Here is a 27,936-nt window from a genome sequence, read left to right on the forward strand (position 1 = left end):
TGGCTCTTGTCTAGTCTGGGTTTCTTGCTTCTATCTGATAGCAGAGGGTGGGGAGGAGTCGGGCTTAGAAGCGGCAGCACCTTTTGCACTGGAGGTGGGGGCAGTAAGGAAGGGGGCTACCATACTGATCCCACCCCCTCTGCCTGCCTCATGATAGTGACATCATCTCAGGGCCTAGAAAGTGGCCTCCTGTTTTATTAGTACCTCCAGGTTCAAAACCTGATCCAAAGACACTCCTCATTGCTGGCTCAACTAAGGGGGTTGGCTCTGATGAAGGGACTAGCTTGGGTCACCTAGTGGTAGGTTGGAGGAGATGCACAGCTGGGTGTCCGACTCCAGTCTCCTATTTCTGCTGTTCACAAGTGCTCCCAACCTTAACACTGCCTGATCACTCTAGGTTCCCTAACCTCCCCCTAGTGCCTGCCACCCTCAATATGGGAGCCTAAGGCTGTGCCAGTGCATCTCCAGAGTGTGAAGTGCCATTTCAACCCATCTGTGGGCGTACCCCTTTCAACCACAGCCAAAATTGCAGCTATTTTTCCAGAGTCACAAAGCAGAGCCACTGATTCCAGAGGATGTCAGAGGAACCAGAAGGTCCTTTAGAAATCGGGTCCTCTCCCGGCTATAGAGATGGGGAAACTGGGCTGGGTGCAGTGGCTCACACCTGTAATCCCAGCACTCTGGGAACCCGAGGCAGGTGGATCACCTAAGGTCAGGAGTTCGAGACCAGCCTGGCTAACGTGAAACCCTGTCTCTACTAAAAATACAAAAATTAGCTGGGCATGGTGGTGGGTACCTGTAATCCCAGCTTCCCCAGGAGGCTGAGCAGGGAGAATCATTTGACCCCAGGAGGCGGAGGTTGCAGTGAGCTGAGGTTGCGTCATTGCACTACAGCCTGAGCAACAGAGCAAGACTCCATGTCCAAAAAGAAAAAAAAAAAGAGATAGGTAAACTGAGACCAGAGAGGAGAGGGCCAGCTTAATGCCAGTGGTTGAGCCCAGGTCTCCTGATCCACATCAGGATTATTCCCATAAGCGTATAAACATGGTTCTTAATGGTTAGTCGGCAACCCAAAGCACTTACCATGCATGTACTGTGGGTCAGGCCCAGTGCTGGGGACTGAGAAATGAGCAGAACACAGTCTCTACCCTTGGCAATCACACACAGCTAATGGACAACCACATTGGTAGGGAGTCAAGGTCTGAGCTAAGTGTTCACGGTGGTGAGAAGGTAGTGGTGATGCATTGGAATGTCGTAAGTGGAGAAGTTGCTGGGCATGGTGTCCACTTATTGGCTTTGGGGCTGAGGGAGAGGCTGTGAAGGCTTATGAGATTTCAGCTGGTGACTAACTGCCTACTTAGAAGAGTGGGTTCCTGCCCCCTTCCCTACCCTCACCTTCCAATGGAGTTCATGACCCAGTTGGTGCCATCTATGGGATCAGACATCCATGAGCTGCATAGTCTTGGATGGGCTGAGACTTAAATATCCCTGAGTCACCTCTTACCTTAAGCAAAGGGTCCTGATTTGGGGCACCCCGTGAGGCTGCCTCTGTCCTAGGCCCAGTGCTGGGGGCTGCAGACTTGGGCAAGAACCAGACACAGTCATTATCACCTAAGGCCCTGCTCTTTAGTCCTTCCCCATTGTCCAGAATTGGGCATCTAGCCTGGAGTTTGAATACCCCTGGTCAAACAGGGCATTGGCAGCAGGCATGGAACCTGGGCTCTTTCCTATAGAGGGATGTTGCAGACTGGAGGCCTGGAGGGTGAAGGTGGCCAATAGACATGTTTCATGTGGCCATCACAGTGTACAAGTGTTTTCTTGAATGTGAATTTTTTTCTGTGGGGCTGCATTTTCGAGGTTGCCAACGTCCCTGCCACACTGATGTCTTCATATATATTTGCTGCTTCAACACAACTTCTTCCTTAGCATTAGTTTCTGTTGCTTGTAACCCAAGTGTTTGTAAAAAGCCTGATGAAATGCAGAGAGGGAAGCTGAGGCTTATAGAGGGAAAGCGATATACCCCAAATCACACAAGCAGTAAGTGCTACGTGTGAACCCCATTCCCTCCTTATCTCCTCTCCTCACTCCACACATCCTCAGCAACTTCTCCTGTCTCTAGTCACTGCTTCAGTCCCTCCAACACCTGGTCATCTCCTCAAAAGCATCCCTCATGTGGCAGGGGCTGTAAAAACACTAACTGCTAGATCCCTGACATGAACTTATTTAAGCTAACCAGAGGATTCAGCAGGAGATTTATTTTTGGTGGAAAAACACGGGTCGGTGACTTCCAGCTTAAGATGACCCCCTGACCCTGTGTGTTTATCTCCCCTCCCTTCTCAGATTCCATGGAGTCATAGTAGAGAATATAAATGCATAAGCTCAGTGCAAATGAAGAGAATGGTAGGGGAACTACAGGGACTAGAGATTTCTACCTGATTCTGGAAGAAAGAGAGTGGAGGTGGGAACCAAGGAAAGAAGCAAGGGTAGGAATTTCCTGTCCTGCAGAATGGGCAGGAATTTGCAACTTGGAAATGCCAGACAGGAAAGACATAGCAGTGAAGTGTGTGAGAGTGGGAACGGGCTGAGGAGGGGTGGTGCCCATGGTCTCTATCTGAAGAATTGTGGCTTTCCATGCTCACAGGTAGAGAGAGGGGTAAGAACACTGGCTGCCTCTACAGGTATGTTTCTTAGGAAGAAAGAAGTTGAATTCTCTCTCTAAAGGTGGTGCTAGTATAGAAAAAGGAGGAGGGAAACGTGAAGAACAGACAAGGAGCCCCACCTGCACCCCCTTGTCCCTTCTCCAGACCAGGAATCACACTTGGGACTAGCTCATATTCCCGAGGTAGAATAGTTGATGCCTCCAACTTTCCTGTTATCACTTTCCACAACTCCTGGTTTCTGCATGGGCATCGGAGGTGGCCCAGGACTGACTTCCCTTCCAGCACCGAGGGCAGAGCATGTGATTTAGGCTCAGCCAATCAGAGCATCCATCTCCTTGGCCACAATGATTGGTTCTGGGTGAACATGTGATCTCAGTAGAGTGAGTCCTGGAGAGTGAATCCTACGCTTTTTGCTTGGAAGCTTGATGTGAAGTTGAGGGGTGTGTCCTAGCACTGCTGTGGCATTTATTACTAGGAAAGAAGCCAGCTTGAAGCTGACCCACCAAGGATTGTGGAGCTCAGAGAAACAAAGCTGGTGCCCTGGGGACGAAGTGAACCTCTGAATCAAACCATGCCTAGAGTTTGAACCCACTCCCAGGTATTTCAGTTCTGTGAGCCATGCATTCAACTTCATCATTCATGTCTCTTAGGGTTGTGTGTCTGTTACTTGCAACTGAGAGCATTCTAGCTGCGTCAATTTCCTTCTCAACAACAGCATTCCTCTGGAGCAGGTTTGCATGGAGAAGAGACTGGGGTTGGAGAGGCCTCTTTTAATTGAAATATTAAGACCAACAATTCATTTTTTCCTTACGAAAAAACTACATAAGAATAATTTTTATCAAGGTATCAGAGGATATCAGATAACATACTACACTGAAGGCAGAGACCAAAGAGTGTCTGTTGACTGCTATCTTATATATTCACTTCTTAGATATTTGTCCCTAAGGCTAGACTCAGAGCTTCTTGAGGGCAGGAACTGTGCTTCCCTCATTTTAGTTTTCTCAGAGTCTGGTGCAGAGCATGGCACAGAGTTGGTGCTTAGTACATGCCAGATGAACTCATTTATTCCCACTCTGTGAGGTGGACACTACAGTATTTCCCCCCATTTTACAGGTGAGGACACTGAGGCTTGGAAAGGTTAGGAGTCTTGTGCAAGGTCACCCATCTGGTAAACCAAAGTCTTGTGCTAAATCGAAGTTTTGAGATTCCGCAATGCCTTTTTGCCCTTGTCTCTTACTTTTCTGAAAATTATCAATCTCTTTTCCAAGAAGAAAAATTTACATATAAAAATTGCTTTCAAATCATGTACAACAAATTTGATGTAATTTCATAGTCATTATCCTGAGGTTTCAAAGTTAAAAGTGCCAATCTTTTAGCAAAGAAGAGATTTGTCTTGCTGGAACCTTCCAGAGACATAAGCATTAGAGTGACATCAAGTGGTGAAGTCCTACCACTTCCACATGGCAAGAGCCTTGTTTTCCTCACTGTCCAGGCAGTCTGATCTCTCTCCCTCAAATGTTTGTTACCACGTTTGCTGTAAGAGTTATTTGCCCAAGGTCTTTTTCTTTTTCTTTTCTCTTTTTTTTTTCTTTTGAGATGGAGTTTCGCTCTTGTCGCCCAGGATGGAGTGTGATGGTGCAGTCTCAGCTCATACAACCTCCGCCTCCCCGGTTCAAGCAATTCTCCTGCCTCAGCCTCCTGAGTAGCTGGGATTACAGGCACCCACCATGGCCAGCTAATTTTTGTATTTTTAGAAGAGATGGGGTTTCACCATGTTGGCCAGGCTGGTCTGGAACTCCTGACCTCAGGTGATCTGCCCGCCTTGGCCTCCAAAAGTTCTGGGATTACAGGCATGGGCCACTGCGCCTGGCCCCAAGGTCTTTCTAAGAAATTAACTTTATAGCCCAGGCACAGTGGCTCATGCCTGTAATCCCAGCCACGTGGAACTCTAAGTCCAGTTAAACCTCTTTCCTATGTAAATTGTCCAGTCTCAGATATGTCTTTATCAGCAGCATGAAAACGGACTAATACAGTAAATTGCTGAAAAGGTACCCAAAAATTTGGAAGCAACTTCAGAACTCAGTAACAGGCAGAGATTGGAACAGTTTGGAGGGCTCAGAAGAAGACAGGAAAATGTGGGAAAGTTTGGGACTTCCTAGAGACTTGTTGAATGGCTTTGCCCAAAATGCTGATAGCAATACGAACAATAAAATCCAGGCTGAGGCAGTCTCAGATGGAGATGAGGAACTTGTTGGGAAGTGGAGCAAAGGTGACTCTTGTTATGTTTTAGCAAAAAGACTGGTGGCATTTTGCCCCTACCCTAGAGATTTGTGGAACTTTGAACTTGAGAGAGATGATTTAGGGTATCTGGTGAAAGAAATTTCTAAGCAGCAAAGCATTCAAGAGCTAACTTGGGTCCTGTTAAAGGCATTCAGTTTGTTGTTGTTGTTGTTGTTTGAGACAGAGTCTTGCTCTGTCGCCCAGGTTGGAGTGCAGTGGCACTATCTTGGCTCACTGCAACCTCCGCCTCCCGAGTTCAAGCGATTCTCCTGCCTCAGCTTCCCGAGCAGCTGGGACTATAGGTATGTGCCAGCTAATTTTTGTATTTTTAGTAGAGACAGGGTTTCACCACATTGGCCAGGCTGTTCTCGAACTCCTGACTTCATGATCCACCCAACTTGGCCTCCCAAAGTGCTGGGATTACAGACATAAGCCACCACACCCAGCTGGCATTCAGTTTTATAAGGGAGGCAGAGCATAAAACTTTAAAAATTTGCAGCCTGACTATGCAATAGTAAAGAAAAACCCATTTTCTGGGAAGAAATTCAAGCTGGCTGAAGAAACTTGCATAAATAGCAAGGAGCCTAATGTTAATCCCCCAGACCATGGGGAAAATATCTCCAGGCCATGTCAGAGAACTTCCTGGCAGCCACTCCCATCACAGGCCCAGAGGCCCAGGAGGAAAAAGTGGTTTTGTTGGCTAGGCCCAGGGTCCCCATGCTGTGTGCAGTCTAGGGACTTGGTGTCCTGTGTTCCAGCCACTCCAGCTGTGGCTGAAAGGTGATAATGTGCAGCTTGGGCTGTGGCTTCAGAGGATGGAAGCCCCAAGCCTTGGCAGCTTCCATGTGGTGTTGAGCCTGCGGGTGCACAGAAGTCAAGAATTGAGGTTTGGGAGCCTCCACCTAGATTTCAGAAGATGTATGGAAACGCCTGGATGCCCAGGCAGAAGTTTGCTGCAGGTGCAGGGCCTTCATGGAGAACCTCTGCTAGGGCAGTGCAGAAAGGAAATGTCAAGTCAGAGCCCCCACAGAGAGTCCCTTCTGGGGCACTGCCTAGTGTAGCTGTGAGAAAAGGGCCACTGTCCTCCAGACCCCAGAATGGTAGATCCACCAACGGCTTGCACTGTACACCTGGAAAAGCTGCAGACACTCAATAACAGCCTGTGAAAGCAGCCAGGTGGGAGGCTGTACCCTGCAAAGCCACAGGGATGGAGCCGCCCAAGACCATGGGAACCCACCTCTTGCATCAGCACACAATGGATATGAGACCCGGAGTCAAAGGAGATCATTTTGGAGCTTTAAAATTTGACTGACCTGCTGGATTTCAGACTTGCATGGGCCCTGTAACCCCTTTGTTTTGGCCAATTTCTCCCATTTGGAACAGCTGTATTTACCCAGTACTTATACACCCATTGTATCTAGGAAGTAACTAGTTCGCTTTTGATTTTACAGGTTCATAGGTGGAAGGGACTTGCCTTGTTTCAGGTGAGACTTTGGACTGTGGACATTAGGGTTAATGGTGAAATGAGTTAAGATTTTGGGGGACTGTTGGGAAGGCATGACTGGTTTTGAAATGTGAGGACATGAGATGTGGAGGGGCCAGGGATGGAATGATATGGTTTGGCTGTGTACCCACCGAAATCTCAATTTGAATTGTATCTCACAGAATTCCCATGTGTTGTGGGAGAGACCCAGGGGGAGGTAATTGAATCATGGGGGCTGGTCTTTCCCATACTATTCTCGTGATAGTGAATAAATCTCACAAGATCTGATGGATTTATCAGGGGTTTCTGCTTTTGCTTCTTCCCCATTCTCTCTTGCCACTGCCATGTGAGAAGTGCCTTTCATTCTCTGCCATGATTGTGAGACCTTCCCCAGCCACATGGAACTGTAAGTCCAGTTAAACCTCTTTCTTTTGTAAATTGCCCACTCTTGGGTATGTCTTTATCAGCAGTTTGAAAATGGACTAGTACTAAAGTCTATTAATTTTCTTAAATGAAACTAAAAAAAAAAAAAGAAAGACAATCTACAGAGGCCGGGCATGGTGGCTCACGCCTGTAATCCCAACAGTTTGGGAGGCCGAGGTGGGCGGATCACCTGAGGTCAGGAGTTTGAGACCAGCCTGGCCAACATGGAGAAACTCCATCTCTACTAAAAATACAAAATTAGCTGGGCATGATGGTGCATGCCTGTAATCCCAGCTACTGGGGAGACTGAGGTAGGAGAATCACTTGAACCCAGGAGGCAGAGGTTGCAGTGAGCACTCCAGCCTGGGCAACAAGAGTGGAACTCTGTCTCAACAAAAAAAAAAAAAAAAAAGCAAAAAAAAAAAATCTACAGACTGAGTGAAAATACTTGTAAACTACACATGTTAACTATATCCAGCAAAGGACAAGTATATAGAATTTTTAAAGACCCCTCAAAACTAACAGTTTAAAAAATCCAATTAAAAAAATGAACATAAGACATGACAGACATTTCACCAAAAAAGATATGTAGTTGGCAGATAAGCACATGAAAAGAATGTTCAACATCATTAGCCATGGAAAGGCAAGTTAAAACCATGGTGAGACCTTACTATCCATCTATCAGAATGGGAAAAAAAAGAAGAAACCACCAAAGCTGGTGAAGATGAAGATGAGGAGAAACTGGGTCACTCATACATTGCTGGTGGGAATGTAAAATGGTACAGTTATCATGGAAAACAGTTTGACAATTTCTTTAAAAATGAAACATGCAGCTACCATACTACCCAGAAGGTGCACTTGCAAATTTATCCCAGAGAAATGAAAATTTATCTATCTTCACACAAAACCTGTACACAAATGTTCGTAATAGCTTTGTTCATAGCAGCCAGAAACTAGATACAACTCAGATATCTTTCAATGGGTGAATGGTTAAGCAGTAGTGGATTCAAATTTTTCTAGCAGGACCAGACACGGTGGCTCATTCTTGTAACCTCAGCAATTTGGGAGGTCAAGGCAGGAGGATTGCTTGAGGCCAGGAGTTTAAGACCAGCTTGGGCAACATAGACTCCATCTCTTAAAAAAAAAAGAAATTAAAAAATTAGCCAGGAATGGTTGTCCATGCCTGTAGTCCTAGCTACATGGGAGGCTGTGGTGGGAGGATCACACGAGCCCAGGAATTCGAGGCAACAGTGAGTTCTGATTGTGCCACTGCACTCCAGCCTGGGCAACAGAGCAAGACCCTGTCTCAAAAAACAAAGCAGGTTTTCCAGTTCTTACTGACAGGCACCCATGAGGACTGGAGAAGAATAAACTATACATAGATGCAACAACTTGGATGAATCTCCAGGGAATTATGCTGCTAGAAAAAAGTCAATCCCTGAAGGTTACATACTGTGTGATTCCATTTATGTATCATTTTTGAAAAAACAAAATTACAGAAATGGAGAACAGATTAGTGGTTCCAAGGGTTAGGGTTGAGTGGGTAGGGGGAAGTAGATATGGCTATAAAAAGAACATTGGGAGGATCCCTTGTAGTAGTGAACTGTTGACTTCTTCTTGATTGTATGAATGCCAATATCATAATTGTGACATTATACTATAGTTTTGCAAGATGTTACCACTGGGGGAAACTGGTTAAAGGTACCTATTATCTCTCTATATTAATTCTTATATAACTGTGTGTGAATTTACCATAATCTCATAATAAAAAATCGAATTAAAAACTTAAATACATAGATAGGGAAAAAATATATATCCTAATGTTCAAGCCACAGCTTAGACCTTTTAAATCAAAATGTCTAAGGGTGGGACCAGGTATTAATATTTATAAGTTTTTCAAATGATTCCAGTTTGAAACTTGCAGCCAAGTTTGAAAACCGGTATCTTAGCCAACTGTGTGGAGCATGAGGGGCCAGCATAGGAGGCCGTGGAGAGCTCTGGGGCTGTACACATCAGTGGAGACGAGTTGTGTGGTCTTGGGCAAGCCATTTAAACTCATGTAGCCTTGGGCTCTTCTTTGTAAATTGTTATAACCTGTCCTTACTTCCCAGCACTGATTTGCAGATCAAGGAGAAAATGCAGGTTAAGTGTTTTATAAATTGTAAAGTGTAATGTAAATCTCCTGATCAACGGGCAATGTATATTGTACATATGTACAAATATGTGTGTTTTTAAGTATGTACTGTAGGCAGATATTTTCATGTTTAGTATCTCATTTAATCTCATCAACAACTCAGCAGTGTAGGAGTTGTGATCCTAATTTTATAACGAGAAGCCTGAGGCACACAAAAGGTAATAAATAATAATACTTTTGGCTTTAGCAGTACAGATTCTGTTCCAGCAAAACTCCATCTGCCGTAGTTTACCCAACAGAGGTGGTTGTCAAGGTCACTTAGATTTAAAAGTAAGTCCCTGCTTTCAAGTCTAAGAGACTTAAATGAATATGTAAATAAAATTCCTGTAAGGGCAATTTTGGTTGCGTTATCTGGGTCATCATCTGAATTGTGCACTTCACTTTGCCAATACAGATGAAGTTAAGCATAAGAGAGAAAAATGGATGTTGAGAATGAGAAAGCGCCTGATTCCCAAATAATTTATGCCCAGCAAGAAGTGAGAGGCCACCTGGGATAAGAACAAGCTAGGACTTGCGGCATCCCATTAGTGAATATTAAATCCCTTTTCATGCCTGTGTGTGATTACAAAGGTAGTTAAAAACACATTAAGTATGGAAAAAGGTGATTCTGGCATCAGGCTTTCACCAAGTGAAAAGAATGACAATGTAAAGGAGAAGGAAGCTATTCTCTTTGTATGTGCTTCTGTTATAAATTTAATTAATTAAATTACTGGGACATTTGTAAAAATAAAGTCAAAGAGGGATCTATTCAAAATATAACAGAAAACTGAGACAATTTTATGTTTAAAAGTCCATATATGCAACTGGAAATGTCTGGATCAAATGTCTAGATGCTTTTTTGGATTATTAAGACAATTACTTGATTGACCAGCTGTGTTTATATAGAGACCAAGTAATTCAAGGTCTTCTACCTCCCAGATGGATTTGGAGCACGGGATCAGCCTCAGAACTGGCCATTTGGCAAAGTTTTTCTAATCATCTCCCAAGCATTTAGAGCTTTGCGTAAACTAGCTACCCACCATCTTTCCACCTCTGAAGAACATTTTTTCATTCACTTTATTTGGGTTTGCTGGTTCCCAGTTAAGTTAAATCCTTAACAATCTGGCTCAATGAATTAGGAGCAACTCACCAAATGAATCTTAAGAGATTGGAGAAGGTATAATTAAAGTCAGTGGGCAGCTGGGTGCAGTGGCTCACACCAGTAATTCCAGCACTTTGGGAGGCCAGGGTGAGGATTGCTTGAGCTCAGGAGTTTGAGACCAGCCTGAGCAACATGGTGAAACCCCACCTCTACCAAAAACACAAAAATAAGCTGGGTGTGGTGGCATGTGCCTGTGGTCCCAGCTACTCAGGAGGCTGAGGTGGGAGGATCCTTGGAGTCCGGGAAGTCAAGGCAGCAGTGAGCCATGATCACGCCACTGCACTGTGGCCTGGGTGACAGAGCTAGACCCTACCTCAAAAAAAAAAAAAAAAAAAAGGATTTTTTTATGTTTTTGCATTCTATTCTCTTTTTCCTTTTGAAACCAAGAAGAAACCTTTCTACCGGCCCAGGTCTTGGAGAGACATGGCTGGTTTCAGTCCTAACTTGAGGATGTCTGAGCCTTGAAGAAGTTGCACAAGGCATTTCACTGTTCTCGATTTTATTTTCCTAAACTGGTGAAATGGTACTGATGTGGTTTGGCTTTCTGTTTCCCACAAATCTCATGTTGAATTGTACAACATGAAAAAACTTAAATAGACAGGGAAAAAATATATATCCTAATGTCCAAGCCACACCTTAGACCTTTTGAATCAAAATCTCTAAGGCTGGGACTAGGTATTAATATTTATTTTAAATTTTCAGATGATTCCAATGTGCAGCCAAGTTTGAAAACCAATATCTTAGCCAACTGTGTGGAGCATGAGGACTCAGTTTTAATGTTAATTGAACTAACATCACCTGGGATTCAGAAGGTGGAAAAGATTCTCAAATTTTAATATTTATGTGAATCACCTGAGGATCTTGCCAAAAATGTAGATTCTGATTTTGCATTTCTCACGTGTTTTCAAGTGAGGCAGATGCTGCCACCCTGGGACCACATTATAAGTAGCATGACAATGGAGTTTCAGGCAGGGAAAATAATCTCATGCCCCTAGCTAAACCTGAACCTCACTCTGCTAATTTTCAGTTTTGTTTTGTTTGTAAGGAAGGCAATTTCTTTAAAGAAACAAACTGATATGGTTTGGTTCTGTGTCCCCTCCCAAATCTCATCTCGAATTGTCATCCCCATGTGTCAGTGGAGGGACCTGGTGGGAGGTGACTGGATCATGAGGGCAGTTTCCCCCATGCTGTTTTCGCGAGAGTGAGTGAGTTCTCACGAGATCTGACAGCTTAAAAGCGTGTGGCGCTTTCCTCACTGCTCTTTCTCTCCTGCTTCGCCGAGATGAGACGTGCTTGCTTTGCCTTCGCCTTCCACCGTGATTGTAAGTTTCCTGAGGCCTCCTAGCCGTGCTTCCTGTACAGCCTGCGGAACTGTGAGTCAATCAAGCCTTTTCTTCATAAAAGAACAGTCTCAGTTCTTTATAGCACTGTGAGAACGAACTAATTAAGGTACTATGAAAAATGACATGGAAAGCCATTTGGCAATCTTGTGTGAGCTTCTTGGCATCGGCCTGGGTCCCTGTGGATTGGGGTTTCTGCATGGGCACCTATCAGGGCAGTATTTAGGCAGTACCTGTTACTGTCTCCAACGGATACTTCCCCTCTGCTCTTCTTGTTACAGTCTTCCTGGCTATCAGGGACCACCTGGCTCCTCTCATCTTTTCAATTCCTTCTCCCTCTTTATCTGAGCTTTCACTTCACCCTGGCTCTTAGATTGCCAAATTCCATGCTATTCCTTAGCAAACCATCAGTAGCTTTCAATATATAAAACTATTGAAAAACTGAATTAGATATAGGTTGTCTGTTTCCCTATTGCTAAATTTGAGCTGCCAATGTTAGTGATAGTCATCCTTCACAGCAGCACTTTGCAGTTACAAAGCACCATTGCACTTCCTTTTTCACATTTGATTCTCACAAGTATCCCAGAAGAAAGACTACTAGGTGGGTGTTTAACAGTATTCTCTTTTTATAGATAGGCAAACTGAACTCAGTTTTGTGTTGGATTTAGTTGCTGTGCACATAGCACTGTGTCTGGTGCATTGGGAGTACTTAAGAAGACTATTCCTTATGGCAGGATGATAAAAGCAGACAAAGGAAACCTTTTTTTTTTTTTTTTTTTTTTGAGACGGAGCCTCGCACTGTCACCCAGACCGGAGTGCAGTGGCACGGTCTTCGCTCACTGCAACCTCCGCCTCCCAGGTTCAAGCAATTCTCTGCCTCAGCCAGAAACCTCTTTTAAGCACCTGACTTCAATTCAGTACAATGAACAGAATGAGTACTCACTTGGTCCACACTCTGCCAGCCCCTGAGGGTGGGCGGGTGCAAAGTAAAAATGCATAAGCCCTGCTGTCAAATTGTTTATGGTTTTAGGTGGGGATGGTTGTCAGATTTAGCAAATATAGATAATGATGCCCAGTTAAATTGGAATTTCAATAAACAAAAAGTATTTTTTCAGTGTAAATATGAACCATGCAACTTTTTGGGGCAGTATGTTATTTGACAACCCTGCATGGGAGACGAAAGACTAAAAGTCTGAAATTATGATAATAGTAGGGACTCTAGGAAGATTTCCTGGAGGAATTAACAGCTGAGTTGGGTCTTGAATGCTGCAGAGGCCACAGAAGATCTAGGTACAGGAGGCACATTGGAGTCTGGGAAGTTAGGGAATGGAGATTTTATTATTTTAGTCTCAGTTTTCTCATCTATAAAATGGATGTAATAATAGTACCAACCTTGTCAGGTTGTTGTGAGGATAAAATGAGTCTACATTCATAAGACACTTAGGAGAATGCCTGGTACAGAGTAAGTGAGTGGTGATGATAAAACTAATGAGAGCAGTGGAAAAAGGTGGGAAAGAGAGGCTGGGCGCGGTGGCTCATGCCTGTAATCCCAACACTTAGGGAGGCTGAGGTGGGTGGAACACTTGAGGCCTCCTAGGAGTTCAAGACCAACCTGGCCAACATAGCAAAACCCTCTCTACTAAAAATACAAAAAAATTAGGCATGGTGTTGCATGCCTGTTATCCCAGCTACTCAGAAGCTGAGGCGTGAGATCGCTTGAACCTGGGACGTGGAGGTTGCAGTGACCCGAGATTGCACCACTGCACTCCAGCCTGGGCAACACAGTGAGACCCTGTCTCAAAAAAAAAAAAAAAAAAAGAACATTCCAGAGTTTCAAGTTATTCCTGGACTCGACTAACTGGAGGAGCAGAGCCATGAGGCAGAAGGTGGAGAAAAAGAATGACATTCCCAATGGGGTTGAGTGGGAAAAGCTGGAGTCTGGGAAAAGGCAAAGAGAAGTAGGTTTCAGCGAAAGTGATCAATTCTATTTGTACCTGAGTGCCCAGTCTATGTGAAGAGATGTGGCTGGAATTAAATACAGGTTCTAAAAAAAGGCCAGAGTCAGGTGTAGAGGTCTGGGAAGCTTCAGATTAGATGTGAGGAAAGCCAAGGACATATATTATGAAATTTCCAAAAGCCTGAATGAGAGATGAAAAAGAATGCTGAGGTCGTCATCTGGCCAATGCTCTACTTGCAACTCTGATTTTCTCTGATTTAACTTAGTAAGGCAATCCCATAAAACCCAGGGCAACCATGAAATCCCCAAAAAGTACGGACCTGCATATATGCTTGGATGGGTGTGGGCTGACCTGGAAGGCAGGCCTTGGAGAGAACTGAGAAATCAGGGAACTGGGGTGAAGGAAGAAGTCACTTTTTGCTTTCTACCTTTTTATTACTTTTGTTTTCCTCTCCAAGTGTGAATTTTATTTTTATTTTTTTATTTTTTTGAGATGAAGTCTCACTCTTGTTGCCCAGGCTGGAGTGCAATGGTGCTATCTCAGCTCATTGCAACCTCCACCTTCTGGGTTCAAGCGATTCTCCTGCCTCAGCCTCCAGAGTAGCTGGTATTACAGGTGCCTGCCACCATGCCTGGCTAATTTTTGCATTTTTAGCAGAGATGAGGTTTCACCATGTTGGCCAGGCTGGTCTTGAACTCCTGACCTCAGACAATCCACCTGCCTCAGCCTCCCAAAGTGTTGGGATTACAGGCGTGAGCCACCGTGCCTGGCCGAAATTGTTTTAAAAAATCTTAAAAACTAGAGATTTTGGTAAACTAGTGTAAGAACCTGCAAAAAGTGGCTCCTATTTGCATTTTATTTCTTTTGTCATCCTGGAATGACTTTTGTGGACATCTATGACTTTCTTCATTTTCACCCCTGGAAACAAGACTCTGCCTCAGGATGCCTCCACTCATGCTTTGAATGTGTCCATAGAATCTTAAGAAATATTGCTCCAATGATTGCACACATTTTTCTTTGTTTTTTTTTTTTTTTTTTTTACTTTAGGTTTGGAGGTACAAATGCAGGCTTTTTGTCTAGGTAAACTTGTGACACAGGAATTTGTTGTACAGATTATTTTGTCACCCAGGTACTAAGCCTAGTACCCAATGGTTATTTTTTCTGCTCCTCTCCCTCCTCCCACCCTCAAGTAGACCCCATTGTCTGTCGTACCCTTCTTTGCGTCCATGAGTCCTTGTCATTTAGCTCCCACTTATGAGAACATGTGGTATTTGGCTTTCTGTTCCTGTGTTAGTTTGCTAAGGCTGATGGCCTCCAGCTCCATCCACGTGCCTGTAAAAGGAATGATCTCATTCTTTTTTATGGCTGCATAGTATTCCAAGGTGTATATGTACCACATTTTCTTTGTCCAATCTGTCATTGATGGGCATTTACGTTGGTTCCATGCCTTTGCTATTGTGACTAGTGCTGCAATGAACATTCACGTGCATGTATCTTTATGGTAGAATGATTTATATTTCTCTAGGTGTATACCCAGTAATGGGATTGTTAGGCCAAATGGTAGTTCTGCTTTTAGCTCTTTGAGGAATTGCCATACTACTTTTCACAATGGTTGAACTAATTTATACTCCCATTAACAGTGTATAAGTGTTCTCTTTTCTTACAGCCTCACCAGCATCTGTATTTTTTGACTTTTTAGTAATAGCCGTTTTCACTGGTGTGAGATGGAATCTCATTATGGTTTTGATTTTCATTTCCCTAATGACCAGTTGTACAGTTTTCATTTCTGTCAGTGCCTGATGTCTACTTCAGTCTCTCCATAAACTTGGATTGTGGGAACCATTTGTCAACGCTGTGTTAAAATCCCTTAGACACCTGCTGAGCCTGGCCCAAAGTACTAGCCCAGGATCCTGGTCCCCAGGAAGTACAAAGGGAGAGTCACTTGGGAGTCCTTGGATTTTCCACGTTTGGTAATGGACACAGGAGAAACAGTGAGGAGAGAAGGGAAAAACTGTCTATTCCGTATAGTTACTGCTGTACTGTTCCGAAAAGAGATAAGAAGAGGCCATGGACATGAACATTTTTTAATCACAACATGTCTGACACCAAATGTGTGGGATTTCCCTTAATTTTTCACACCAACTAATTTAACAACTCTTTAGACGTCAACTGGGTGTCCTGCAATTCAATTCAATCCAAACATTAAGTACTTAGAGTTGGCACAGACCCCACAGGTGAAGGGCTCAGTCCTATAAAACTGTCCCCCATGCTGGGCGAGGCGTCAGAGCCCCAGCATTGAGAAGTGGTGGACTTGTGGGTTGGTAAGAAGAATTACTGACAATAGTATAGGTTTGAAACGTAAAGTCTGTTAGAAAAAACTCTGCAGAAGACTGCAACGGAGGCCAGTCATGGTGGCTCACACCTGTAATCCCAGCACTTTGGGAGGCCAGGGTGGGTGGATCACATGAGGTCAGGAGTTTGAGACCAGTCTGGCCAGTGTGGCGAAACCCCGACTCTATTAAAAATATAAAAATTAGCTGGGTGTGATGGTGGGCGCCTGTAATCCTCAGCAACTTGGGAGGCTGAGGCACGAGAATTGCTTGAACCCAGGAGGCAGAGGTTGCAGTGAGCTGAGATCGTGCCACTGCACTCTAGCCTAGGCCACAGAGCAAGACTCCATCTCAAAAATAAATAATAATAAAATTCATAAAAAGGTGAGTGCAACTTGGTGCCTCAGTGAGAGGACTGAGCGTGCCACAGTGGATTTTTTCCTTAGGAGCATTTATGGACCTTAAAGCGGGAGCTTAAGGATAATTTGGACCATGTTAGCCACATAGGTCATGATAAATGCTTACATGTGTAGACATTTTTGTGCCCTGATGTCAGCAAGGGTTGCACAATGAGTTTCGGCATAGCATTCGGAGATGTATAGGAATTCTAGTTACTTATAAATTTTGGGGGGGGAAAGACCTGGTACCAGTGCCTGCTTTAGATAATAGGGAAGTCTAGTTACTTCTCATTTCCCCAGATACGGAGTTTTGCCTCTGGATGGCCTGTCTGATAGTCACCAGGTGGTCTTCGTTTCCTTCTAAATTCCTCAGATGAGGAGTTTTTGTCTCTGGGGCCTCCTCAATGTTCACCAGGTGATTGCGCTCTCCTCACCCCACTTCAGAGGGTAGTTACAGGTCCCAGGTTTCCACCTGCACTTCTGACCAACCGCTTATAAATTGGGGGTTCCTGTGACCCCTTCTTCAGGTTTGATAATTTGCTATAATGACTCATAAAATCAGGAAGGTGCTTTACTATTACTGGCTTATTATACAGGATATGACTCAAGAACAGCCAAATGGGAGAGAGGTAGAACACAGGGCGAGGTATAGGGAAGGGGTGTGGAGCTTCTGTGCCCTATTGGAGTGTACCACCCTTCCAGCGCCTCTGTGTGGTCACCACCTCCAGCTCTCCGAACCCCATCACTTCAGGGTTTTTATGGATGCCTTGTCACTTAAGCATGATTGATTAAATCAGTGGTTGTTGGTGATTAGCTCAATCTCTAGCTCCTTTCCTCTCCCTGGAGGTCTGAGGGTAGAGAGGGAGGCTGGAATTTCCAAACCTCCGATCATCCTTGGTCTTTCTGGCAACCAGCCCCCATCCTGAAGCTACCTAGGGGACCCCACCAGCAGTCTTTTATTAGCATACAAAAGAAACTCTCATCACCCCAAAGATTCTAAGGGTTTAGGAGCTGTATGCCAGGAGCCAGGGACAAAGGCCAGAGGTTTATTTTTTTTATTTATATCACAGTGGACAAGCAAGAAATTGGAACACGATAAGAGTTTTAGAAATAATCTGTAGAAGCACAAAGATTAGTAATAAACCCAATTTAGTCAACATTTTTTAATTGAGAAAACAGAAGCCCATGGTTGGGAAGTGGCTTGACCAAGGACACATAGCTGACAAATGGAGGAGCTGAGACCACTGTAACATTTTCCAATTTCTGGTCTTGCACTCTGTCCACATTATTGAAGCCTCTAGTTCAGCTACGTGCAACTCAGCACATCCAAAGCCTTTGCACTGCGTGCTCTTTAATCCTTTAAGAATCTCTTAAAGAGGAACAGACTTGTCTGCGGGTACCAGTGACCTGGCATGAGCTTTCCTTTTGCAGGAACAGTGTTATGCTCTCTACAAAGAGCAGGTGTGAGTCACCTCCAGTCACAGCCAAGCCAGCATCTCTTACAATATTGTGGAAAAAGGCCCCACGTATCAAAACTGTCTTTTTAGAAAACAGCCAGATTTGTGCTCTGAGAAGAGCTCTGGCCCTGGTCCGAGCTCCCAGGGATCCCTCTTTGGGCCCCAGCTTTTCTTTTCTTTTTTAACCAGTCATCTTTTATGTGGAGGTTAATTCCCATTAGGATATAAAAGGATTCAGCAAGGATCACGTTCCTCAAGGACAGGCGTGGGCAAAGGAGGTTGTGGTCAGGGCGACAGAGTGTGCTGTCCGTGCAGGCCCCTCTTCAGTGGTACTTGCATAGCTGCTCATGCTTGAGCTCCTTGTAGGAAAGGCAGTAGCTGAAGAGCATGTAAGCTGCCAGTACCGTGGAAACCCCTGAGACACCCTTTCTTCACGTCGATGTGCTTGTTGTAGTACCAGTAGAAACCTCTTTGAAGTGCTCCAGCAATGCCACTAGGGGTGAAATCTTGCATCAGTATCCAGCTTGGCAGCTCCCCTAGTTTGACATCCAGGAGTTTCTTCTCCTTCACTGGTATAACTGATACCATCTTGGAGGACCAGCTGTGGGGCCCAGCTTTTCTTTCAGTGTCAAGAAGCTTGAATGGCTAATTGCACCTCACCAGGAGGTCTGATGACACTGAGGAGGCTTCCCCCAGCTAAGGCCCAAATTAGTGAATGGCAAAGGCTCACAGCTAGAACAAGAAGGAGAACGTGAAGCAGGACGAAGAGCATGGCAGAGACTGATAGTTGTCTAGGAAAACGTTCCCCTTCTTCAACAGTAATGAAATTTTAGCTGGGCGTATGGCTGCCCAGTTGGAGGCTGCATTACCAGTCTCCCTTGTGGCTAAGTGTGGCCATGTGACTAAGTTCAGGCCAGTGAGGGACGCATGGAAGTGCTAAATGCAACTTCTGAGTCATCTTCAATGTAAAGAAGCTCCTTGTCCTGGAGCAGCTCTCTTCCTTCTTCCCTTGAGCTGAATATGAACGTGCCTGTGGCCTAGCACTAACTATGCAGACAAAGACAATGCCCTTGGTGATGGCAACAGGATGGAAGGAACCTGGGTTCATCAGTGACTGCATGTAGAAAAAGCATTCACCAACCTGGACCTCAGCATTGTTAGTGACAGGAACAAACCTCCATCTCCTTTGAACTATTTTTGAGGTCTTCGGATATAGTAACATACCCTTTACTCTGACTTCACAAATGAAAAGGCCTTGGCTATTTCATATTATCAAGAAGCTGTAATTTACATACCCAATTATAAATGACCAGGGATTTGACAATTCATTTATATTCCTGTTGCTTGGGGCTCAGATCATGCTTTTCCACAGAATCAGTGTGATTCATGGTGACACATGTCATCCCCAGACTCAATTAACTCACAGCCTCAGGTCGAGGTCTAAGGGGCAAGGAAAGAGAGTCACGGTAGAGATGATGATCCTCCAATGAGCAGACACCCCCATGCCCATTCTGCCTATGCTTTTGGCCTGCCTTGCTTCCAGGTTGCTACATACCAGGTCTCAGATTGCCACCTCCCCTACAATTCAACCAAATGCCTAGCTTGGTCTCATTTCATACAGAAATAAACAAAACAACCGGCCTGAACTGATAAATGCTGACATGATTTTTATCTAAGAAAATCTATGTCATTCACTATGGTGGACTTAGAAAAGTTTGTGTTCTATACAGTATATTATTGCAGTGCAGTTGCGGTCCACAAGCATGGTTGCATCTGTCTAGGGAATTAGGTTATCCTACTGACCACATTTACTTCCTGCAGACAAAGTTTAAAATAGAAAGGAGAATAAGGCAGGGAAATAATTTCAAAAGGCAAGCAGACACTTGGCTGCCTGGTCCAATTGCTAGGAGACTAGATTGCATTTATGGAGTATGGAAAGTAAAGGAGTGATCTGGAAACACAAGAGCCAGTATAAGTCTGCTTTGTACCATATCCATAAGAATTGGGTTCAAGAAACAGAATCCATTCTGAATGCTGTAAACAGGAAGAGATTTTTAACACGTGGAATCTTACAAATTTTGCTTACCAAAATAGTTGTGAGGTGGGAGTGCTTCACATATTATCTCATTTAATCTGGAGACTATTTCTAGGAGGCAGGTACTATTGTTCTCATTTTCACATGAAGATACCAAGTCTCAAAAAGTCTGGGAAATGCCCAGTTCCAACATGAAATGGGATTTGAACTGTGTCTCTTTCTGCAAGTTGCTCCTCTTCTGTGCTCCTCACATTCCTCCACATCTTGAGAGAAAAGGTAAAATCTAGACTATATCCCCATGATGTTTTTATGAACCACTTTAAGCATCAAATGACAGGGTTGGAAGTGAGACTTGTCTGAATATAACTTATTTACTTTTGAACCACGTAAAGTGTTTGACATTTTTCAAAAAAATAAAATCAAGGAAAATAAAGTTAACCCTAAAATTGAAAATAAATTGACATTAATAAACTTAACTCTATCAAATTGGTTACATAATCACACAGAGAAAAGAATTATTCCAAGTGACTTTGGAACATGTTTCTCTTGTATATATTCTTGGTGGGACATATTCTAAGAAAAAAAGAATTGCAAATAATTTTAAACTTCCCTCAGTAGTTTTATTATTAGAAGTAATATTTGTGTTATAATTTTTAAAGTATTTCATATACAATTAGGATAAAAAATAAGAATGTTAATATTGGCTGGGTGTGGTAGCTCATATCGAATCCCAGCATTTTGGGAGGCCAAGGTGGGTGGATCACTTGAGCCCAGGAGTTTGAGACCAGCCTGAGCAACATTGAAACCTTGTCTCTTATTAAAAAACAAAAAAATTTTAATGAATGCTCATATTATTAAGATCCAAGGTTTTGATTAGGAGAGAAAGGAGATACAAATAAAATAAATGTAAACACTCTGTAATGTTAAATTCGTATAGGACATATTAATATGAACTCATGGTAAAACATTTTTTTACTTCCTCTGTTCACTTAACCTATAAAAAACGATATTCCAGTAGCAATGTTAACAGAATCTTTCCCTTATTCTTGATAGTTTTGCTGCCAGTTCTGGCAAAGTGTCGTCATGTGGGTGGGAAGGGATTGGATGCCAGGCCAAGGTTGTAAGGAAGTAATTTATTTTATTTTATTTTTTTGAGATGGGGTCTCACTCTGTCACCCAGGCTGGAGTGCAGTGGCGCCATCATGGCTCACTGCAGCCTCAGCCTCCCTAGGCTCAGGTGATCTTCCCGCCTCAGTTTTTTTTGTTTTGTTTTGTCGGTATTTTTTTGCACAGATGGGGTTTCATCATGTTGCCCAGGCTTGTCTGACTTCTGGGCTCAAGTGATCCACCTGCCTTGGCCTTCCAAAGTGCTAGGATTACAGGCGTGAGCCACTGTACCCAGCCAGGTAAAGAAGTAATTTAGTCCTTCATTCTGCAGTTGGGGATTTTAAAGTTGTTTGCCAGTCCTCTTCCCTGGCCCTCGTCATCACTTAAAATATCTTTTGTAAAGCCTGCATTGCTTACTAATGCTTTTATGTGCGAGTAGACTCTTCTGAGTGAATATGAAGGTGGGGTCGTGTCCTAGGTCTGGGTCCATGAAAGGTGGGAAGCTAAAGTTGAAAGAGAGAATCCTGAGAGTGCAAAATCCCTGGGAATCAGCAAAAATTCCTGGGAGAACTTCCGACTTTCAAAGGCTATATAATTGGTAGAGTCAAAGCTGAGATGACCCAAAGGGTAAAGGACAACCCAGCTAACATCTGGGTTGTAGGTGGAATAAAGAGAAAATAGCACTGCAGTTTATTTGTGATTTGATGAAAGAGTAGAATTGGAAAATACCAAGGTCCAGAGAGGATGGAAGGATTTAGAAGGCCCAGGAAGGGTGGCAAGATCTGCTTGGCTGGATGCTATTGGGGAGGGATTGTGGGTTCACTTTCCTCTTTAAGGGCCCTCTGTCACCCCCAAGGATACTGTCACTGTTCTCTATCTCCATGACATGGGCCCAGACCTCTAGTCCAGAGCACACATTCTCTGTGCTCAGTTGTCTGCGGCAGCTGTCGGATCAGCTCTGGTGGGGCGCATCTCAGCCTTGGGGCACTAGTTCCGTCCATCCTTTGTGCATTGTGAGGCTTCTGTTGCTGTTCCTCTGCTATTTACAGAGGAATCAAAATATAACCAACACTTAGGCCGGGTGCGGTGGTTCACACCTGTAATCCCAGAACTTCGGGAGGCCGAGGCAGGTGGATCACTGGAGGTTGAGAGTTCGAGACCAGACTGGCCAACATGGCAAAACCCCATCTGTACCAGAAATACAAAAATTAGCTGGGCGTGGTGGTGCATGCCTGTAATCCCAGCTACTCAGGAGGCTGAGGCAGGAGAATCGTTTGAACCTGGGAGGCGGAGGTTGCAGTGAGCCAAGATCACGCCACTGCACTCCAGCCTGTGTGACAGAGTGAGAATTCGTCTCAAAAAAAAAAAAAAAAAGAAAGAAAAAAAAAAAATACAACCAACACTTAGAAAGCACAGACACATCAATCTGGCAAGGGAACCCTAGGGCCAACTTCCAGCAGAGTGCAACCTTACCCTATTTCCCTTCCAAAGTTTTCTAGATCAATTATGTTGGCACAGAGAGCCACCTAGCATGGACACTCCCAGGAAAAATTAGAATATCATCAAGGGGAACAGAGCAGAGGTAGGAGTGGGAGCTGGGGTTTATATCTGAAGCCTACAGATCCTCTCTCTGGGTTAGGGCTCCAGGATAAAACCCTAATCCCAGTGATTCACTGGCCACAGATTGGATTATTAAGAAAGTTCAGGGTACCCGTAGGAGAACTGAGTTCCTCAACTGTTAGTCATGGGCCACAGTCCCATCTTAGGGTTTCTGGGTCAAGACTTTCCCTTGTGTTAGGGCCGATAGGCAGAAAAATGCTCTGAGCCTGTGAAAGCCTCAAGTCAGGTGCTGGGGCTCAAGCTCTGTCATCAGGGACAGGGTCCCGTGGGATGGGGTACACATTCTCCCGCAGTTCTGGGAATCTGTGCCCTTCATGAGAAAAGAGGGTAGGGACTGGAAAAGTCAGAGTATGACAGAAAACCCTTCTTGAAAATTTCAGAGAAAAATAACATATTTTAATCTACTTTAAAGTGAATAGCAAGATGGATCACAGAGCTCTGTTTATTCAAGATAGAACATCAGATGACCCATGAATAATGAATGTCTGGAGCTTGCCCGGAGGGGAGAGGACAGTGAGAACTGGATCCCAGCCACTCACTCTTGTCTCTCAATATCAGTGCAGAGTCAAAAAGAGAAACAGGCTTAACATTAAAGGGTAAGATTTTGTTTCATCAACGCAAGGCTGCCCAAGGGCTAACCTTGATCTCACCTTTCTTTTTTTTCTTTTCTTTTCTTTTTTTTTTTGAGATGGAGTCTCCCTCTGTCACCCAGGCTGGAGTACAGTGGTGCGATCTTGGCTTAGTGCAACCTCCGCCTCCTGGGTCCAAGTGATCCTCCTGCCTCAGCCTTCCAGGTAGCTGGGACTATAGACACGGCGACAAACAGGCAGACTGTTGTGAAGCTGGCAGGTGGGAGAATGTGGCATGCTTCCTGCTCTGCCAAGCTCCCACCCAGCTCCTTTGGTTTTTGCTTGTTCCTCCTGTCTTCTGCAGCCCCCTGGACAAGCTTCTTGCCATAGGCAGTTTGTGGAAACAGCTTCCTCAGGATTCGCCAGCTGTGCAGCGTAGTGGCTGTGGAAGCTGGCAGTCTGCTGTCTGGGGAGCCTGTGGAAGACACGGCTACCTCAGAGACCCAGGGCTTGCACTGCTCCTTTGTGGATCCATCTTAATCTCTGCCTTCAACATCTTACCAGCCTCCTGGGGACCCAAAGTAGCTCTTCTCTCTGAGCCTTCTTCTACCTCTGCTTTCTCACTCGATTCTACAGAGGTCCAAGCTCCAGGCCATCATCTGCTGCCCCGTAATGCTGGTCACCATCTTCTCTGTGCCTTCCCAGAGGCTTCCTGACCTTCCCTGCCTCTTGTCTGAGGATCCCGTGGAGGCCACTTTCCCTCGCTGAATCCTTACTCTTTCCTCTCCTCTCATTGTATTCTGTTTTCTCAAAGCACCTCACCATCACACCTCTTATCCCCATCACCAGCTTTCCTTCTGTGAAAACTTGGTTGGAAAAGCTCAGTTTCACAAAAGGTTTCTGAGAATTGTTTTGTTTGATATTGAAACCTTCCCTTCTGCCTATGATGTGATGGGAGTTTCAGGGTTCTGGATGTTTGGCCTATGACAGTATTTGTCATCCCCAAATAACTTCTTGGTTGAGTCTCATTACCTAGGAAATCAGCTGATTAATTCCAAGAAATTGGTAGCAAAGGAAGTTGGGTGGCACCCGGAGGAGAATAGGTACAAACTCAACAGACAGTGTAATTGCATGCTGTAGCCTCATCATGAGCAAATTGCAGCCTGGTGCTGGACTCATACCAAGGAGTGACTAAGGCTGCCAAAAAAAAAAAAAAAAAAAAAAAAAAAGGATAAAGACCTTAGAGCTATCATAGTTAATAAACAAGAAGTATCAGCAATTTAAATCTTAACTTGGCAAAGAGGAAAGAACAAAGAAATAGAGCAAAAAGACATGCAGATTATAGCATAATAATCTTTGGCTCCGGTCTTCTTGGGTAGTGGGTCGGGGGGGAGTTGTATACGTCATGAAGTCACCAGCTTAGTCTCGATCTTGGGTAGAAGGTGCCCATTCCTGAGGTCATCTGCTTCAGAATGATTACTCCAATACCTCTGTTTGAGATCTCTGTTCGAACAACCTTTTTGTGATTCTAGTGTGACTTAAGTCTTTATATTTGGGAAGTATAGATTTACTGTTATGTTGTTAATAGTACCTGGTAAGGTCCTTCTAATTGAGGTTCAACAGCAGTCCTTGATGTCTGATCCACTAACAAAATTTGAGTTAAAATTATTCAAGATAATGCCAGAAGGGCACAGTTAATGTTTGGGTTATTCAAAAGAAAACTCTTATCTGGGCATCAAATAATTTGCTCATTTTATGGAAAGGAAACACTAATTTTACTCTTTTGGTGTATCTATATTATAATTTGCAGAAAAAAATGTATAAGCGTTTTTTCTGTAATTTCAGGCATATTCTATTTACATGAAATATAGCCTGAAATTTGTCTTATCATTTATAGGATTTTAAAAAATGTTAATATATCTTTATATATGTAGATATACATAAATAAACATAAAACAAAATTTTAGTTTTAAGATATAATTTATCTTAGCATATTACAATAGATGTATATGTTACATTGAATCACCATTTTTAAAAATAAAGTAATAATTCCTTAACAAACCATGTTCACCATCTTGCATATACATTCATACTTTTCTGCAATTACTGGTTGAGCATCCCTAATAAGAAAATGGAAAATCCAAAATGTTCCAAAATCTGAAACATTTTGAGTGCCAACATGACCCTACAAGTGGAAAATTCAGTATCTGACCTCATGTGATAGGTTGCAGTCAAAACTTGGTTTCAGGCACAAAATTATAATATTGTATAGGATTACCTTCAGGCTATGTGCATAAGGTATATATGAAACTTACATGGATTTCATGTTGAGACTTGGAGTCTATCATCAGGATATCTCATTATGTATATGCAAATATTACCAAATCCCCAAACTCCAAAATCTGCAGCACTTCTGGTCCTAAACTTTATGGATAAGGAATATTCATTCTACATTATACTAGTATAGTCTTAATCATTTTATTAATTGCCACAATTAGACAAGGTAACCAACTTTTGTCTTCTCCAAATACGGAGAACACTAGAAGGCAAGCGACCAGGAACTGCCTAGCTAAGTTTTGTTTCTTTTTAATTTTTATTATAGATTTTTTTTATTTTAATAGGTTTTTGGGGAACAGGTGGTGTTTGGTTACATGAATAACTTCTTTAGTGGTGATTTCTGAGATTTTGGTACACCCATCACCCAAGCATGTACACTGTACCCAGTGTATAGTCTTTTTTCCCTCAAACCCCTCCCACCCTTTCTCCTGAGTCTCCAAAGTCCATTATATCACTTTTAGCCTTTGCGTCCTTATAGCTCAGCTGCCACTTATGAGTGAGAACATACAATGTTTGGTTTTCCATTCCTGAGTTATTTCACTTAGAATAGTTATCTCCAGTTCCATCCAGGTGCTGTGAATGCCATTATTTTGTTCCTTTTTATGGCTGAGTAGTACTCCATGGTGTGTATGTGTGTGTGTGTGTGTACGTGTGTACACCATATTTTACTAGTTGATTGATGGGCATTTTGGCTGGTTCCATATTTTTGCAATTGCAAATTGTGTGCTATAAACATGTGTGTGCAAGTATCTTTTTTGTATAATGACTTCTTTTCCTCTGGGTAGATACCCAGGAGTGGGATTGCTGGATCAAATGGTAGATCTACTTTTAGTTCTTAAAGGAATCTCCACACTTTTTCCATAGTGGTTGTACTAGTTTACTTTCCCACCAATGGTGTAAAAGTGTTTGCTTTTCACCACATCCATGCCAACATCTATTTTTTTTTAAGTTTTTGTTTATGGCCATTCTTGCAGGAGTAAGATGGTATCACATTGTGGTTTTGATTTGTATTTCCCTGATTATTAGTGATGTTAAGCGTTTTTTCCCTCTGTTTCTTGGCCATTTGTATATCTTCTTTCAAGAATTGTCAATTCATGTCCTTAGACCACTTTTTGATGGGATTGTTTTTTTCCTTGCTGATTTGAGATCTTTGTAGATTGTGGATATTAGTCCTTTGTCAGAAGTATAGATTGCAAATATTTTCTCCCACTCTGGGCTGTTTACTTTGCTGATTGTTTCTTTTGCTGTGCGGAAACTTTTTAGTTTAATTAAGTCCCATCTATTTAACTTTGTTTTTGGTGCATTTGCTTTTGGGTTCTTGGTTATGAAGTCTTTGCCTAAGCCAGTGTCTAGAAGGGCTTTTTTAACGTTAACTTTATAGATTTTTTATGGTTTCAGGTTTTAGATTTACATTCTTAATCCATCTTGAGTTGATTTTTGCATAAGGTGAGAGATGGGGATCCAGTTTTGTTCTTCTATATGTGACTTGCCAATTATCCTGCACTATTTATTGAATAGGGTGTCCTTTCCCCATTTTGTTTTTGTTTGCTCTGTCAAGCCTAGCTAAGTTTTCATGAGTTCGCATTTTATATTACCTTTTATGTTTTCAGGCAGCAGAATGAACACGTCATCTACAGGCAATTACACATTCTATTAATCTATAGCCTTTATATAATGTATATAAGTAACAATAAATTATAACTATATATATGTTTTGTATTTTTTTTAGCTTGGAAACTGTTCAGGAATCCAAATATTATATATCAAGTAAGCTAACATTTTCCAAGATTGTAAAATTTTAACTAATATTTGGAAATTACAATTTTAACTAAAACATAAATTCTCATGATTTGTAGTATTGTAAGAATTTTACAAGATCAAAACCATTTTAAAAGACATCTGTGCTATGATTTCACTTAAAAGCAATTTTATATTTTGTAAGCTTAAAAAATTTGTTCCAACAATGATCCCTTCCTTGTTCCATAAAATCTGTATAGGAAATTACAAAAGTTTAAATCTTGAGGAGTTTAAATCTTGAGAAGTTATAAATATTGTATAATATTGAAACTACAAAGTTATAAATATTAATATAATATGTAAAAGACTGTATCAGTCTTATATAAACTAGAATATTGTCTTAGCATTATTTTATATAATAAAATGAGGGCAATATAGATACTAAGTTATCTTTGATCAACATAAACAACTCATTCCAATTTGTCCAAAATTTATCAGAAATATTACAGGATACTTTAAAAATATATTTTATAAACTGTATTCATGACACAGATGTTAAATTTTAAAATCATATTTAAAATCATTTATATTGAAACTAAGATGTTTTCTCCCATAACTACAGTAACAAAGCCTATTAATTTTTAAATACATTCGTGTACTTTTTATTTTTTCCCGGAGCAGAGAACACCAGTTATATTTATCTACTTTTTTTTTTTTTTTTTTGAGATGGAGTCTTGCTGTCACCTAGGCTGGAGGATATTTATTTACTTTCTTAATGGAAAAGGAAGTTTAACTTTTTAATGACATTGTTGACTACCCAGTGTGTACCATAATAACCATGTTTTTTTTTTGTTCTGAGCAGTTAAT

At 42.7% G+C, this 27,936-nt stretch overlaps 1 pseudogene; it reads right to left on the minus strand.

Annotated features, from left to right (window-relative positions):
* Positions 1-17,987: 17,987 nt before the first annotated feature.
* On the minus strand, positions 17,988-18,252 carry LOC100988758 (ATP synthase subunit f, mitochondrial-like; annotated as a pseudogene).
* Positions 18,253-27,936: the final 9,684 nt, after the last annotated feature.

This window comes from Pan paniscus, chromosome 11, assembly GCF_029289425.2.
Source record: "Pan paniscus chromosome 11, NHGRI_mPanPan1-v2.0_pri, whole genome shotgun sequence".
NCBI classification, from domain to species: Eukaryota; Metazoa; Chordata; class Mammalia; order Primates; family Hominidae; genus Pan; species Pan paniscus.